The 17,118-nt window shown below is 32.4% G+C and overlaps 1 protein-coding gene across 1 annotated transcript in view; it reads right to left on the reverse strand.

The window, feature by feature from the left end:
* LOC127710750 (glycosyltransferase 1 domain-containing protein 1-like) overlaps positions 1 to 17,118 on the reverse strand; it is an 801,321-nt gene that overhangs the window by 58,607 nt on the left and 725,596 nt on the right. The gene's annotated exons all lie outside the window — the stretch shown is intronic.

A 17,118-nucleotide genomic window follows, 5' to 3' on the forward strand; every position in this document is an offset into this window, starting at 1 on the left:
TTGCCTTAGGAAGTTGGAACCTAAGTTTCTTAATAATTTCTAAATTTATCAACGGGGAATACAAGAAAAGGAATGTTATATATATGTCAGTTCCGAAGCACTTACTAATGGGCTTACAAGTGAAGACACATATTGTTACTCATTAGAAAAGAAAGAGTGAATATGTTTCTCTAATATGACAATGGACCTTTCCTGTGAAATATCTTTTAATCGGAAAGGACAAGAATGGCGCTGTTGCAAAACAAATATGCCGACGTCCTAATGAATCAGATACCTAAAAACAGCACCAAAAAAAAATTATGAGGATATGGATAGGGTTTACAAAAAAGAGAATATTGGATACCATAACATAAAGAATAGAGAAGAACGGTCAAAAAGAATAAAATAGAGAACAATAGGGTGCTGAAATATTGATTAATTGGCAAAACAAATAGAAAAAAATGCATAACCAATTAAAAAATACAGAAATTCAGACCCCATCCAGACCTTTGTTTATTGACATAACAACTGGATTTCAGGCTCGGGACAAGCACATGTAAATGAGATTGACGAAGTTTATGAACGCTTAATTGTCCAATTGAAATAGTGATGAACCAGCACATTATTAGAACGAAAATTTAAGATCAGTTCAAAAGGGATTGCCTCTTCAGATCAGTATTAAGCAATTAAATAGACAACTGGTAAGATTAGAATGAGATCTTTCACTCTGCTCCGTTTATTTCATTGTTCCAGCGATTCTGATTTCAAGATAATCCCCTAAGGGATCATGTTCAGTTGATCTCATATGCAAATTTTAACTCAACTTGTCAATTCAACGGACTCACTGGCACTTTATTATTTAAAACTTCCCCGCAGTTATAGATTAACTCAATCAAAATTACACTATAATTTTGAAATGTTAAGCCAATTTACAATTTATGATATGAAAAAAAATCAATTTAATAATTAACTTTTCAGTTTAGCAAATTTGGGAAAGGTTTACTAAATACTAAATATTTTTTATCCCTGGCAGATAACCTAGCCGTATTTGTCACAACTTTGCACTTTATCTTTAGGCCTGGCACCGTTGATAACTATTAGCTTGTCGTAATGTTCTATTGTATTGTTTATTTGTGTGTTTATCTGTCCTGTATGTTCTTCCTTTTATTTGTATTGTAGCCTTGTCATGTAATGTTGTCATTTTAGTGTTAAATTTAACATTGCCATTTAAGCGGGAGGTTTGGCTAGCCACAAAACCAGGTTCAACCCACCATTTTTTCTTAAAATGTACTGTACCAAGTCAGAAAAATGGCTGTTGTTATCTTATAGTTCGTTTCTGTGTGTGTTGCATTTTAGTGTTTCTGTTGTGCCTTTGTTCTCCTCTTTTATGTGATGTGTTTCCCTCAGTTTTAGTTTGTAACCCGGATTTGTTTTTTCTCAATCAATTTATGAATTTCGAACAGCGGTATACTACTGTTGCCTTTATTTACAATCATGTTGGTGCATAGAATGGGAATAATGCCAGTAAATTTAAAGTTAAGAAACATCTGACCGGGAGACGGATTTATAAAAAAAATTCTAAACTTGTTTCCGAATCCCATATCTGAATTTTGTGTAAAATTGTACTACTTCATTGTTATAATTTTTCATTAATAAATACTGTATAAACTAAACATCTGACTTCTTCCGGAAAAAATTTCGAAATTCGCACAACAATTATTTTGAAAGTCCATAGTGAACAAGAATGTGTCCATAGTAAACGGATGCCCCACTCGCACTATCATTTGATATGTTCACTTGACCGTGAAACTGGGATCAAAAGTCTTAGTTTGGCATTAAAATTAGAAAGATCATTTCATAGGGAACATGAGTACTAAGTTTCAAGTTGATTAGACTTCAGCTTCATCAAAAATTACCTTGACCAAAAACTTAAGCGGGACAGACGAACGAACGGACGAACGGACAGACGAACGAACGGACACACAGACCGAAAAACATAATGCCCTCTACTATCGTAGGTGGGGCAAAAACACAACAGAAAGTTTTGCAGGGAAATATGTTATTGGATGTTAAAAAGTCATCTGAACATGTCTTTTTTGGGGTTCTACAAATCTTAAACGTCCCAACAAATTACTATAACCGGCAGAGTAAAATATTAAAAACTGGATTGCACTTATAAATAAGCCATGATCTCCCAGACTTAAATATCAATCAGTGAACCTTATAAGGATTTTGTGTAAAGACCATATAAATAAAGGCAACAGTAGTATACCGCTGTTCGAAACTCATAAATCGATAGGGATAAAAACAAATCCGGGTTACAAACTAAAACTGAGGGAAACGCATCAAATATACATGATATAAGAGGAGAACAACGACACAACAAAAACACAACATTAAAATGTAACACACACAGAAACGAACTATAATATAACAATGGCCATTTTCCTGACTTGGTACAGGACATTTTAAGAAAAAAATGGTCGGTTGAACCTGGTTTTGTGGCATGCCAAACCTCCCGCTTTTATGGCAACGTCAAACACAACACCAAAACGACAGCATCACATGACATGACCACAATACAAATAAATTGGAGAACATATAGGACAAAGAAAAACACGAATAATAGCTAACAAAAGGTACTAGGCTTAAAATTCAATACGCCAGACGTGCGTCTCGTCCACACAAGACCAGCCAGTGACGCTCGGATGAAAAAAGTTTGAAAGCCAAAATAAGTACAAAGCTGAAGAGCACCGAGGACCAAAACTTCCAAAAAGTTGCGCCTAACACGGCCAGGGTTTTCTGCCTGGGACAAGAACATCCTTATTATTTAAAATAATTTATAATTTTGCAAACAGTAAATTTTATAAAATGACTATATAATAGATATACATGAACGTTTGGGAAAATCATGACATTCTGCGATGACAACATATCGACAGGATATTCAAAAGACCAATAAATTTATACAGATCATATCTTTATTAACGAGCTCTCTAAAATCAAGACAAAAATAACTAAGATCTTTCTATATCAAGAATATCTTTTGTATTGTTGCACATATGTTTAGTTTTAAAAATGATAGTCTAGCTACACTTATTCACTGTTGAAAGCATTTACTTTGGTATTCATTTCACTTCTGATTTTGTACATTTTAGAAACCATTGTAAAATATGTAATTTTGGATTTCGTGAAATGTGAGAACGTTTATAATACAAATAGCATTTTATCAATAATAAAAGTAACATAAAATTTTTTGAATGAAATTATCAAGCAAAAGCATATACAATTTTAAGAACCATTAAAATTAAACTTTTTCTAGCTGTACACATGTATATCCAACAGTATGGCTATACTAGTTATTAAAAGATCTATCGATTTTTTGCTGCTGTACTTTTTTTTCATTTCTCAAGAAAGAAGCAATAATTTCTAGAATATCATTGAACATATTTAGATATTTTCCTCATAAGCCGGACCAATATACAAGATTGCAGTGCTGCATTGATTCTTTCTGCTTTTTCCATGCATAATAATCCTAAATCCTTTAGCATATCAATTATGGTTGGCACTAAAATTGTTATAAACACATGAGCCAGCAATACTACGACACATTCATTGGTACATCCAATGAAGATAATGCTTTTTATGAACTCTGCCATTCCGTAATTCTCACGATAAGCACAAAACGTTGATGCTAAAACTCGTTTCAGGATCTGTTGAAGTAAGGACTTTCCGGAAATTGTTCCTTTTCGCCAGAGATGAACATCTTGATATATTTCCCCGATTAGTAGACCCAATTCTAATACTACTTGGATGACATTTAAAGAAGAAATTAGTTTCTCCTGAAGAAGAATTTCTTTCGTCTGCTCAGCAAATATGTGCATGTTTTCAATAATTGATTCACAAATATCAAAAATCATTTCAAATCTGGTCGAAAAAATAATCTTGCATTTGAATGAAAGTCTTTAACATTTAATCAAAAATTGCCAATACTTTTCCTTGTACAGCAGGAGGAAGTTTGTCACGCATTGATTCAATATACCTTTTTATGCAAGTGATTATATCCCATATCAATTGCCAGATGGGATAAAGAGATTGTCCAACAGATTTCACGCGTTTAATGATACTTATTTTCAAATCGCATACACAATCGAAAATATATACGACAAAACTATTGAAAATATAGCTACGTTTTTCAAGTTGTGTACTGTATGGTTTACCAGTCAATGCAAAGGTTACAAAATGTTCACAATTATTGATTGACAGTTGGTACCTGTGTTCACCAATTCTGATTATTGCCCTATCGATTGCTTGTCTTCTTTGTTCAGAAGTTTTTGGATAGTTATCATTTTCAATCAAATACAATCCTAAACTAAAGTCAAACAAATCGTTTTCGAATTCAAGATTTACGGACGTCCTATGAATACCAGTACGAGGTATTGACGAAATACAAGCGTTTTTACAATCTTTCCCATTTTGAATAATCTTTACTTTATTACCATTTACCTCTTCTACTAAAAAATGGTGATAATATACTACTTCTAAACGTCTATGTCTTTTCACGGATAAGTGCACAGGAACAGACACATGACTGATTCTATCATATACATATGTTATGTCTTGTATTCTTGTAACACAATCAACCTATAAAAAAAGAAAGACGAAAGATACCAGAGGAATATTCAAACTCATTGTCGAAGACAAACATAAACTGCCATGGCAAAAAAACCCGAAAAATCGATCGAAAAACAAACAGTAAACAAAACAACATAAAAAACTAAAGACCTTGAAACACTAACCCCACCAATAACCGGTGGTGATGTCAGGTACTCACTTTTGTGCCATTTTCTTAAAAGTTTTGTTTAGTTATCTAACATGTTCGAGTTTTTCGAAAAACTATGGTTTTTCTGCCCCAGGCACACATTGCCTTAGTTGTGATTTGTATACTGTTGTTTGTATTTTGCTCTTGCCATGGCGTTGTCAGTTTATATTCGACTTGTATCTTTGTTATCGATGGCATATTTCACCTCTCTTGTTTTTGGCAAAACTTTTAGGAATTTTCGGTTTTTAATGATTTTCCACTTCATATATTATTTGGTCTTCCTACTGATTTGATTTGAGTGCCACTGATGATTCTGATGTAACTGATACGCGCATTTTGAGTACCAAATTATAAGCCTGGTATCTTTTAGGAGTTTATTTTATGCTTACCATATTTTCTTTTTCTACATCGATATACTAATGCTTTTTTTCAACTGAAATAAATTAAAAGAAAAGAATATACAAAGCACTTAAATGTTTGGTCAATGATATTAACTGGCAGTTGGAGGCATCATGAAACAATCAAAACATGAAATTATGAAATACAGTTCTACATTCACTGAACATCAATATCATCAAATCAAGTTTGTGATATATTTGTTTATATGTATTTTCTTGATGATTCCATTCAAGATTGAAATGAAGACTGTACATGAGCATTTTGTGTGAAATAAATTTGGAAGAAATCAAGAAACTGATGGATGTGTATTGATTGATAACATAATCGCGGAAAACATAATTTATTTATTATTATTGTAGTTTGCTTTGAACTTGATTTCAATAATTGCAAGTGCTCTGAAAAAGATAATTTGTGTCTTTAGTCTTTTTGTTGGCTGTTTGTGTGCTTCTGGTCTATCTTAAAAGTCCTTTCCAGCTGATTCTAATGATTATTCTTCAGTTGAGCTAGAATAGGGAAGGGTTAAGCGCTCACAAACCTGTTGAACCCGTCACATTCTACAACTCCTGTACCAAGTCAGTATATAGCCTGTAGTTCGGTAGTTGTCGTTTGTTGCAATCGACACCAGTAAATGGGGTTAGTCTTAAACGGTCGTTTTGATCGAAACAATATCTGAAAAGTATGAACATACAAATATTAAACCTCAAAATATGATTTTCGTAGATAGCTGTGTATTTCCTAAATTGAATTGTATGTATAACGTGACGGTACCCGAATTGCACCTATTTTGACAGGTTTTTTTCACCTTCGTTTATTTATGATCCCAAAGAAAGTTTCCATTCTGTGTTTATTTTGTAGATGTATCATTATGTACTGTATAATTCTATCAATTTAATTTTGAATCATCCATATTGAATCATAGAAAAATTCGTTTTGAACCGACCTTGAAACGACCCATAATTCTGTAATGAGGAGTACCCAAATTGCATCCATGCTTAAATTCACATCTGTAAAAATCGAATAAATATAATTTTGTTTTATTTTTCCAAATATTTAGAACAATTTGAGAATAGTATATGCTTACTTTTCATTTTTTTAAGATATGGATGCTTGTGACATATTCTAATTGCTCATTTTAAAAAGTTGACTTTTTGTGGACGTCGCATGGCGACGTTTCCGTAGAGTTTATTTTTTCACTGATTATCTCATCTGTTGATATATATTGTGACCGTTTTGTATATATTTAAATATATCTAACCTATGTTGAAAGACGTGCATAATGTCAAATCATTGAAATACAAATTGTTTAGTCTCTAAGAAAACTTGTAAAATGCCCGCTGCTTTTTATGCTAAATAGGTGCAATTTGGGTACTGTTACGTTATATGTATATATATAGCCAACCATTATATCTAGATCATCAACAATAGTGGATAAAAACGTATATTGTCTTTTCTGAATTGATCATAGTTGTATTGATATAAGCATTTAGTATTTGTACATTATCCTGTCTGAGTTAATATTGAAGTAAACAGTTCACATACCATTTAATTACATAGACGAACTCCACCCTACAAAGAAATCATAGACATAAAGACAAACATATAAAACGAGCCACTCATTGTCCGAATACTAGTAGTCTAACTTGGAAAAGGGACAAAATGTTGTTGGCGTCACTAGTACATATTTTTTGTAACCATTAATATGAAAATAAAAATATCTTAAAGTAAAGAACCACTAATTCGGCTCCTGTTAGATAAAACATACAAGAAAGTAGTAAGTATGTTAAACAAAATAGTTCCTACTCATAGCTCTCACTTTGCCAATACGTAAATTATTTGGAAAGTTTTGGTATCAAAAAGTAAAATAACAACAATACCGAACTCCAAGAAAAATTAAAAACGGAAGGTTCCTTATCAAAAGGAACAAACATAATCGCAAACAGATCAAACGAATGGAAAACAACTGTCATATTCCTGACTTGGTAAATGAAATCTTTATAAGGATTTGGGATCACTGTAGAACCTTTTTTAATGATATAATATATAATTGATATTAAAATTGGAGGAAATGTTTTCTTCTGTTGCTCAAATCAGAAGTGTATGCTTTTCTTCTACCAAATCTTGGGAATCAGTGCTATATAACATGCACAAGTCAGGTACATGAAATTAATGTAACTTTATTTTAACTTAAGACACAATAGGAATATGACAGCAGGAATATGGCAGTTGTTATCCATTCGTTTGATGTGTTTGAGCTTTTGATTTTGCCATTTGATTAGGGACTTTCCTTTTTGAATTTTCCTCGGAGTTCAGTATTTTACAAAGAACTATTTTTAGAATTGAAATTTTCAGTTTAAGGTTTAATGATTAGTTAGATATTTGCAAATTATAAATGTGTCCGTTCATCAGTAACCGAGCCGTATATCGCAACTGGAATTTGTATATGGTTCATCAGTCGATTCATTTTTTCCATTATCTCACGGATGATTTCCGCTATGTTAGGTCAATTTATGTACATTTAAATAAGTGTCTATCTCTTATCTGCATATGAGCTACGTCGAATAGAAATCAACCTTATGCAAGTGCATATATTAATGTACATGTATAAGACTTTGACTGATTTTGGACAAAAAAATACGAAATAAAAGATGAATTTTAGTCTGTTTTGTAGGGTTCTTTATCAACTCAATTTTCAAATAGTTACAGACTTTGCATAGGGGTTTTTAAACTCTAAATAGGTTAAAAAATATATTGATATCTAAGGTCAATTTATATCTGACGCAGCTCATATGATACAAGGTATTGATATATTGTTGGTTTATTTTCTATCTGAACTATTTAGTCGGAAAATAAAATAATAATATTTTTGAAATAACCAAAAATTCAGAATTCACATTTTAGTTTTTAATTATCTACTTGTAAAAAAAGTAATTTTCGTATAATCATTCTTTTAAAGTTTGTTTTCTTCAAAAGATTCTTCTCTTCTAGCAACTTATTGAATTCGGCAAAACTCAGTAGTACAACCAATGACAACCTTATTAAATTGGATTTTCTGAATGTTTTATGTTAAAAGCATGACAGTTGGATATTCAGTTGCATTTATTTCAGAAGCCATATGTGGTATGCAATTCTGTTGATAAAGTATCATATGGTTTTTGTACGAAGCACTACGGGATACAGACCCTCATTTCAAATAAAAATTGTTAATATTAACATCAATAAAGCCTATTTTAAATAATGCATGATATTAAAAATGTTTTCTAGTAAGTGAATAGTTACACAATTTAAAACTAACCCGAGTACACGAATACGTCCACCAATTGCTTACACAATTATTTGTATGTTATCATTATAAATTGTATTACAAGGCAGTACATTTAGACTATGTGTTGTAGAAAACGAAAAAAGTGTTTCTTTTAAGATAAAAGATTGGGTGGCGACAGAGCACTATTTAGACTCGTATTTACCGAATGAATTATTGATTCAAATTTTCGTTTTTGTATATTTTAAAGTTAAAGAGGCAGTATCTAAGAAAAATCATATTTTGAGGTAAAAACTTTATAGCCGTTATTTGATAGATATCAATGAGGAAACATGATTCATGCCATTTTATGTACTCTAATGAACGTAATTAAAAGCAAAAACACTTCTTTATACCAGAGCTCAATAATTATGCAAGAATGCATATACACTCACGTCACGAGCGATGACCTAGACTTTTTTGAAAATCTTAGGTTAGCACACGTACATATAACATGTAATATATATGACATTTGTTTCACTTAAATATTTGATTAAATATATTTCATTTGCCTAACACTTAATTTTTCTATAATTTATTTTATAATCAAGTAGGAGAACTATTACACTTTCAAAAGTGTCATATATCAATAATAAGGATTTCTATTTGGATTTGATGAGGGATAGACATTATTATATAGAGCTTAAAAACCCAAAATTCCGAAAAGTAGCGAAGAATACGATTAGAGCAATCTGTATACCTCGAGGTAGAAAATCCTTAGTGTTTTAAATAATTCAACAATTTATGAACAATTAATTTAAGGTTCAAACTGCCTCTGGCAAGTTTATCTTAGATGGATTTGGCTATTTTTCTTATTTCCCTTTTGGTCATATACCTCTTCACTTGTTTAGGTACTTATACATCCTTGGCTTTCAAATGTTTGACTTTGGGCGTTCCCTGATGAAGGTTAACCCAGAAAAGCGTTTCCGACGCATAACATTTACAAAGTGTAATTATTTTGTTTTACGTAAATGAACATATCAATGATTTTCCATCTCAATACGAAAGTGTTGACTACTGGCTGGCGGTAGCCTCAGAGATGAAACGTCCAACAACAGTGGCATCAATCCAGTGGTGACTTGTAAAAGCTCATCAAAGTTACCAGGTTTATAATTGTATTCGCCAGACGCACGTTTCGTCTTCATAAGACTCGTCAGTGGCGCTCGAAATCAAACAGTTGGAATGCCAAACAAATATGATGAGATGTAGAGCGTAAAAGCCGTTTTATCAAAGTTATTGGTCTACTAGGATACAATGTTCATTTGGTTAACACATTTTACACAAATGTTTGAGCTTTTGATTTTGCCATTTTATAAAGGACTTTCCGTTTTGAATTTCCCTTGGAGTTCGGTATTTTTGTTATTTTACTTTTTATTATGCAATAGGACTTTGTACGTATGAGCATTTATTAATTCAATCCAGGGTGATATGAAAAGGGCGAGTTTCAAAGGAATTATTGTCCAACCGATACATATTCAACTTACCGATAAAAGACAATTTTCGATAAAACTAGACAACCAAGTACAAAATAAAGCCGAATCGTGGCAAAGCATATGGAATATAATCACATATTATTGGTAAGTCATCCCGCTATTTTAGAAATGAAAATGGCAAAAGGATCTTAAAAGGCAAAATGAAAGAACTAAGAAAAGGCTTTGCTAACATATATTTCTACGATCGAATTCCCCTATGCATCGTATTCTAGGGTTTGCATTTCCTATCATGATTTCCTTGATATTAGGTTGGTATTCACAAGAATTTAATCAAAGCCTTCAAATAGTAACGATAAAGTCATTCCGTCGTTTTATGGCCTCCATCATGATTTGTTTGGTCGTTAAGGAATGTCTGTGTTACAAATAACCATGGACATGTTCCACCTGTCCTAACCACGATGCCTTCTCTTATCCTCATTTGTACCATCAAATAATTTCATCATAGATACATGGATTCAAATTTTATATATACGCCAGACGCCAAAATTATCACCAAATGCGACCAATCGCTAATGTATATTTGCAATGAATGACAACACGATGACCACCAGTAGAAAGTAAAATAACAAAAAAACCGAACTCAAAGGAAAATTCAAATCGGAAAGTCCCTTATAAAATGACAAAATCAAAAGCTCAAACACATCAAACGAATTGTCAACAACTGTCATATTCCTAACTTGGTACAGGCATTTTCTTATCTAGAAAAAGGTGGAGTGAACCTGGTTTTATAGCTAGCTAAACTTCTCTCACTTCTATGACAGTCGCATAAAATTCCATTATATTGACAATAATGTGTGAACAAAACAAACAAACATAATAGGTAAAAATGTCAAAAATGGGGCAGCAACAACGTACTCTTCCGGAGCACCCGAGTTGATATGAAGGAGTTCCTGGTGTTTAACAAAACGTGTTTTATAAAACCCTGTTTTAAGTTTATATTATCGATAGAAGTTACAAGCATACTAGGATTGTCCTTCAATCCTGTCATTTTTAATTATGTTTTGACTTAATTCGTCATACGGTATTATTTAGTATTGGCTAAACTTTATCATTAATGGTCGTTACTTCGGTACTTACTTTTGTTCACTTCCTCATATATGATTCAGAAATAACCAAGAAATTAAGGTTCAAACTCCCTAAGCTAAAGGTTGTATTAACAAGTGCGTATTCTTGGTCATCATTCTTTTTAAAATTTGAGCAAATTTAGCGTTCCTGGTTATAAGGTAAATTAAGCGCTTCGGACGCACCATATTTTCAAAGTGTTATTTTTCATATTGTAGTGGTTGATTTGTTTCAAAGCACTACCATATTTGGAAATGTTTTACGATCATAATCACTTCAGAGGCGGATCCAGAGAGGTGTCACGGGTTGCACGTGACACCCTCTGAGGTAGGCAAAAATGGTGCACCATATAGTATACAATTTAAATTTGATTAATATACCAATTAGTCAATCACCAATAATACAATTGATTTACCTGAAGACATGTATTTGTTTACAATTGATTTGTAATGACCGACTGCTAATTGCTAATTCGGTTTCTTTGATGTGGAGGTATCAACTTCAAACGTTTTCGGTCTTCATTTTTTATAGATTCAAGATTCAATATTTTATTAAAGTCTCACCACATACAAACATATAATAATGTTCACAGAATAACACATTAAACAGTTAAAACATTTGCAATGTATGCACCAATCTTAAAAAGAATTATGAGAGACTTTTAAACATTTACATTTGAAATTTACAATATTTACATGTATTTATACTACATGTATGTAAAGCATTTTGTTTCTTTTAAAACTATTGAAATAAAAATGTAATTTCAAGAAGATTTTTTTCTTCTAGTTGTCTGCCCATAGACCGTTATTTGTTTTCCCGCGATACATGGGACATAACCATTCAGCCCGACAGGGCCGACTCGATTAGACTTTTATCTTGCTTGTGTGAATTTATTTGATGTTTTATTTAATATGATTTGATTTGAGTAGAAATTATAAATTACTGAATATATTTTGTCGACATAATATTATGTATCATAATGTGCAATTAAATTCAGCACAAGGCACTGTCGCGTGGGTATTCAATTTGAAACTTAAGTTTGGTTTTTAAAATAGGAGGCTGTGGTTATGTGTATAGAGTTGTGTAGTCTATGGGTGTTAGTAATTGTAGAAGAATACTGTTTCTTTTCAATAAAATGTGGTTTATGTTTTAGCAATAACATTAGTAACATTCTCATAATTAAATAAAAAATAAAAATAAATTAACTATCTGATAGTAGGTTAAAACGTTCATTACAATGTATAGCTTCCTGTAGCATGATTTGTCTTAAATCTACATATAATGGGCATTTTAAAATGACATGAAGTTCATCTTCAATAACAGAGTAATAGTTAACACATGTCCTCTCATGAACTTCTTTTCTTTCATATCTGGGGCCTCGGTGGCCGAGTGGTCTAAGTAGTTACTACTGTAATCACTAGCCAATCAACACTGAGGTTGTGAGTTCGAAACCCGCTCGTGCGGGTGCACTCGACTCCAATCTCAATTGACTAGGATTGTCAATTTTCCTATCGAAAGTCGGTGGTTTTCTCCGGGCACTCTGGCTTCCTCCAACAATAAAAACTGGCCACCACGAAATAGCCCAAAAGCGGTGCTTAAAAGTGGCGTTAAAACACCAAAAATAAAAAGAAATCAAATCTTTCATATCTTCCAGTTTCTACTGTAAGGGGAGCTAAATCGTGCGGAAGCATATATATTTATATATGTTACTTCCAAATTGTCTCAACCTCAAGGGTGGCTGGGAAACAAAAATATGGCCACTTTGGGTCTTCTTCCGACTGGCAGTAAAACCCTCGCAAAAGCGGGCCATTTGCGTGGAATTTGTGAAAAGTCAACGGTTTTAACACAGTTATGGATGAGGTTTGTTTATCATTTATGACCTGCATTCAAGTCACTATTTTGGCATCTAGTTTCATTGATTTCGTAGATATGCCATAGCAAAATAATGTTTTACTACTAAACTTAGCGATGACAAATATTACGTGTTTTGTTTCAAGGTTGTTTACAAGGGTCGTGGAATAATTCTGTCACTGACACCAAAGACAATGACAACAGATACAAAGAAAGAGGACAAAGTTAATTCTGTCATGCAAACGACACTGCGAAGATATTTGATCTTACCTATCAATCTATAAATGGCTTGAAACGGTTCTAGGACATTGTACTAATTTCTTTTAGTCTATATTTCTTTTTATTCTGATATGCAACTGCATTCTAAAAATATCTTGTGGAGCGCTTGATATATTTATACAACCAATTTTACAGCTCCTTATATAATCAGATGAAATAAATAGAAATGTCGTTGATTCTATCATGTTTAAAACGTCTTATTTTCAAAAGTAAGAATACGAGAAAAGTATTCCTGAACAAAAATTAAAAAGGAGAGGGTCTCTTTCAAATTCCTTTTCTCCCACTTGCACTCATTTATGTATGAGAAGGATTTGATGTCATCTAAAAACGCAGATATTTTGCATGCTTGTTTCTGTAAATAAAATTCGAACATGAATTGAAGTAACTACGGAATTATCCATGTATTCATTCGAAATTTCACATCAGTCGCTTTCATTGTAAAACAAAACTCCAAGGGCCTCGAACTTGAAGTATGTTACATCATTGTCCCGGGTTACATCGAGGATTCAGCGCTAACATACCTGTTTAACCCTGACACATTTTCTTTGTGCCTGTCCCAAATCAAGAGCCTGTTATTCAGTGTTGGTCGTTGGTTGTTGTCTACAATATATGGGTTTGTTTATTGTTTTATCATAATTTGTGCCAATGATTTTCTCGTTTTCTCATTTTGTCATGCCGGAATCATTTATAACGTCCTATATACGATACGTGTTTTGCTCATTGTTGACGGCCTTACGGTGATCTAAAGTTGCTTTACATCTACTTCTTTTGGCCTCTGTTGAACAGTTGTCTCATTGGTAAATATGCCATATCTGCTGATTTTGATAATGTTGTTAGACACTCCGGTTGTAGAATTTCATAATTGAAAACTTCAAAAAGCCGACATTCAAAGTATATGACAAAAAGATTAGAATAACGAAAATTCATCACCCAAAATCTGAGATTAATTATTGCGATTTCAGTAAAAACTTAATTCAGATATATGCATCAGATACCGAAAGTGAGCTCTTATTATTGCGATATTCACGTAGTCGCATTATTAGTTCCATATATAAATATTTGAACAATGAGCACATCCACAGACTGGTGAGAAGAGCAGCAGTTCTTCCAAGGGTACCAACTGACAAGATGGAGGACGTCTGGTTTCAAGCTCTCCAAGACTTAGAGGATGCAGATACCGACTGTACAGTTTGCAGACTCAGCATCGTATATCTTTTACACTTGTAATAGAATGTTTCATGTGAAAATAAACTCATCATAAATACCACGATTGAAATTTTGTATTTGCGCCAGACGCGAAAAGTGCTTGTATAAACTATTCAACAATTGTTATCAGACCACATATGTAGTGCTTTTTGTCAATCTGCTAAATGTTTGCTTATGTTATATGTATTGTTTTCTGTGTACTCTGTGTACAAATAAATAATATATTATTCAAAATTAATTTTTTCTTCTTTTTATGCTATGAAAAAAGTATGAAAATATCTTCCACAACTCTACAAAGTTTCAAGAAATTCCATCACGTAATATGGGAGGATATTACAGCACAGACAAATATAGAAATATTGAAATAAAACCATCAAAGTCCAAAGAGTTTATTGTAGAATTTGTGTAAACTGGAATTCCTGACAATATGCACATGTTGACTTTGTGATGCAACACTTTTCAAAGTTTCATTTTAGGAGAATCCGTATTTGTTCAAGCAGTAACAGCAAAAAATGATTTTCAACAACTTGACAAACATGAACTAGATTTAGCTACCTGTCATTTACCTATCTGTTTAATTAGTATGATTGTTTTGATAAGCATGCACTTTTGTTGTGATAACTACTTACACCTATTCCTCGAACGCCAACATAATTCTACAGGTAAATTGTCGGTAGATCAAAGGATGTTGGCATTCAAGGAATAAACTGATTCAATATTTTATTAGAGTCATACCACATACAAACATATTACAATATTCACAGAATAACACATTAAACAGTTAAAACATTTACAATGTATGCACCAATCTTAAAAAGATTTATGAGAGACTTTTAAACATTTACATCTGAAATTTACAATATTTACATGCATTTATACTACATGTATGTAAAACATTTTGTTTCTTTTAAAACTGGTGAAATAAAAATGTAATTTCAACAAAATTTTTTCTTCTAGTTGTCTGCCCATAGACCGTTATTTGTTTTCCCGCGATACATGGGATATAACCATTCAGCACGACAGGGCAGACTCGATTAGATGTTTATCTTGCTTGAATGTTTTATTTAATATGATTTGATTTGAGTAGAAATTATAAATTACTGAATATATTTTGTCGACATAATATTATGTATCATAATGTGCAATTAAATTCAGCACATGACACTGTCGCTTGGGTATTCAATTTGAAACTTAAGTTTGGTTTTTAAAATAGGAGGCTGTGGTTATGTGTATAGAGTTGTGTAGTCTATGGGTGTTAGTAATTGTAGAAGAATACTGTTTCTTCTCAATAAAATGTTGTTGTAAGTTTTAGCAATATCATTAGTAACATTCTCATAATTAAATAAAAAATTTTAAAAAAATCACTATCTGATTGTAGGTTAGAACGTTCATTAACATGATTAAAATGTATAGCTTCCTGTAGCATGATTTGTTTTACATCTACATATAATGGACATTTTAAAATGACATGAAGTTCATCTTCAATAACAGAATAACAGTTAACACATGTCCTCTCATGAACTTCTTTTCTTTCATATCTTCCGGTTTCTACTTTAAGGGGAACTAAATCGTGCAGAAGCATATATATTTATATACATTACTTTCAAATTATCTCGACCTCAATGGTGACTGGGAAACAACAATATGGCCACTCTGGGTTTCTTCCGACTGGCAGTAAAACCCTCGTCAATTCGCTTGGTTATGAGGCATGTAGAAATACGCAGCAACGTCCGGTCACGTTAAATTAAGATCCCATTCTTTTCCTATGACGAATTTGTGAAAAGTCAACGGTTTTAACACAGTTATGGATGAGGTTTGTTTATCATTTATGACCTGCATTCAAGTCACTATTTTGGCTTCTAGTTTCATTGATTTCGTAGATATGCCATAGCAAAATAATGTTTTACTACTAAACTTAGCGATGACAAATATTACGCGTTTTGTTTCTAGGTCGTGGAATAATTCTGCCACTGACACCAAAGACAATGATTTATACAACAGATACAAAGAAAGAGGACAAAGTTAATTCTGTCATGCAAACGACACTGCGAAGATATTTGATCTTACCTATAAATGGCTTGGAACGGTTCTCGGATACTGTACTAATTTCTTTTAGTCTATATTTCTTTTTATTCTGATATGCAACTGCATCCTAAAAATATCTTGTGCAGCACTTGAAATATTTATGCAACCAATTTTACTGCTCCTTATTTAATCAGATGAAATAAATAGAAATGTCGTTGATTCAATCATGTTTAGAACGTCTTATTTTCAAAAGTAAGAATACGAGAAAGAAAAGTATTCCTGAACAAAAATTAAAAAGGAGAGGTCTCTTTCAAATTCCTTTTCTCCCACGTGCACTCATTTATGTATGAGAAGAATTTGATGTTATCTGAAAACGCAGATATTTTGCGTGCTTGTTTCTGTAAAAAAAAATTCAAACATGAATTAACTACGGAATTATCCATGTATTCATTCGAAATTTCACATCAGTCGCTTTCATTGTAAAACAAAACTCCAAGGGCCTCGAACTTGAAGTTTTTTACATCATGGTCCTAGGTTACATCGAGGATTCAGCGCTAATATACCTGTTTAACCCTGACACATTTTGTTTGGGCCTGTCCCAAATCAAGAGCCTGTTATTCGGTATTGGTCGTTGGTTTTTGTCTACAATATATGGTTTTGTTTATTGTCTTATCATAATTTGTGCCGATGATTTTCTTGTTTGA

Source organism: Mytilus californianus, unplaced genomic scaffold (genome assembly GCF_021869535.1).
Source record: "Mytilus californianus isolate M0D057914Y unplaced genomic scaffold, xbMytCali1.0.p SCAF_8, whole genome shotgun sequence".
NCBI classification, from domain to species: domain Eukaryota; kingdom Metazoa; phylum Mollusca; class Bivalvia; order Mytilida; family Mytilidae; genus Mytilus; species Mytilus californianus.